Source organism: Oreochromis niloticus, linkage group LG3 (assembly GCF_001858045.2).
Source record: "Oreochromis niloticus isolate F11D_XX linkage group LG3, O_niloticus_UMD_NMBU, whole genome shotgun sequence".
Taxonomy (NCBI): Eukaryota; Metazoa; Chordata; class Actinopteri; order Cichliformes; family Cichlidae; genus Oreochromis; species Oreochromis niloticus.
In genome coordinates, this window is record NC_031967.2 from 29,489,058 (window position 1) to 29,491,010 (window position 1,953).

Here is a 1,953-nt window from a genome sequence, read left to right on the forward strand (position 1 = left end):
AAAGTCAATATTTGTCTTTATTCTTCAGCACAGCCTGAACTCTTAGACAAGGTTTCTTGTCATTTCTTTAAGTAGTCTTCAGGAGTAGTTCTCCAGGCTTCTTGAAGGACATTCAGAGTTCTTCCTTGGATGTTAGCCTTTAGATGATCCCACACTGCTTCAATAATATTGACGTCCTGGCTCTGTTGAAGCCTATCCATGACTCACAATGTTTCATTGTGCACTGGCAGTGTGTTTGCCATTATTGCCATGCTGAAAAATTAAGATTTTGCCTATCATTTTTCCAGATGGTATTGCATGATGGATCAAAATCTGATGGTAACTTTCAAGATTCTTTATTTTTCACATGCATAGTTACACGAGTACAACACGCACCGAAATATATCCGTGTTCTCCAACACCAAATGCAACCCCGAACCATGACAGAGCCTATGTTTTTACAGATGGCTGTAAACACTCACTAATGGGCCTCTCTCCTGAGTTCTTCTGTACATTTTGACAATTTGAACCTGAAATTTTACATTTGGATTCATCACTCCATAAATCCTGTTGTCACTGAGTTTAAGTTCTTGTGTAGTTTGGAATAGCTCAGCCTTTTTCCTGTTTCCTTTCCTTAATAGTAGCCTCTTGACAACTTAATGAGGCTTCAGTGAACAGTAGATGCATCACCTGAAGGTTCAGATGCATCTGTCAGGTCTTTGTTGGATTTTTTTTCAGGGCATGACTTTCAGACACTGTTAATCTGCTGTAGATAGTTGGGTTTTTTTTTTTTAGTTCTGGCACTTCTTTTGTATTCACTTGTCCAGTTTCCTCAGGTTCTTTTAGGGGTACACTGTAGGGCATGTCAAGATCTCTGCAGACCACTCACATCCCGAACACAAACTGTTCAAGCTGCTGCCTTCAGCCAGGTGCTACAGAGCTCGGTTTACTAAAACCAGCTGCCACAGAGTTTCTGTCCCTGGGCTGTCACTCTGATGAACACTGTAACCCACTGTTATATCATTCAGGTCATATGCACATTGCACTATCCAGTTTGCACTGGTTCATGCTGGTTGCACTAATTTCAGCCTATTTAGATCTGTCATTCACGCCCAGTTGTAGTTTGATATAAGTTGTATAGTTTAAGAAACATGTCAAACTGTTAAATTTGGTATTTTTAACTGATTTGGCTGAAGAAATGAAAACCAGTGATGCGTTTCTTTGATAGGTAGCCAGTAGATACACTGGTTCATCCCTTGAGTTAGGTGCTTTTTTTTGGCTTGAATCATTCATAGGTGAGTGTTTTGTGGCGTGGTAAACATGCCTCTGAAAATGGTCAGGTACGAGGATGTGACTAAAAATGAGCAAAAAGAAAGCAGCTTATGTTCAAATAAGTTTTCTTTGGACAAACAGATCTTCATTTCAGTTATTTAATTAATTTAAAATCATCTGATCAGCTGTTCTTGTTAAAGTCCACTGAAATGTCTACATTTAAAAAGTCAAAACATAAAAAGATTTGATAAATGCGTCAGTCTATAAACAGGCAAAATAATCCAATCACCTACACTATCAATCATCAAATACACAATAAAAACACAGATCACAGTTTGCGCACATTTTTTTCCAAAACTGCTTTATTTATTCCCATTTTTTTCCAAGCAAAGTTTTTTGATTCCTTTTTATATTAATGTAATTAAAAAAAAGATAAAACTTGGGATTTTTCATTTTTATGTACAAGCAAGAAAAAACAATGTTTAGGAAATAACAATGAACAGAGTACAATCCTGCACAATAACACTGTAAAAAAGAAAAAAGCGTTAGAGTGGAATCAAACACCTGTAGTTCAGAGCTCCTCATTTTAGCTTGTGAGCCCACATTCTCTCTCACACACACACACACACACACACACACACACACAGAGCACAAAGCAGGATGCCAGCAGGATTATTTCAGGTGAGGTGGAGAGTTTCGCCC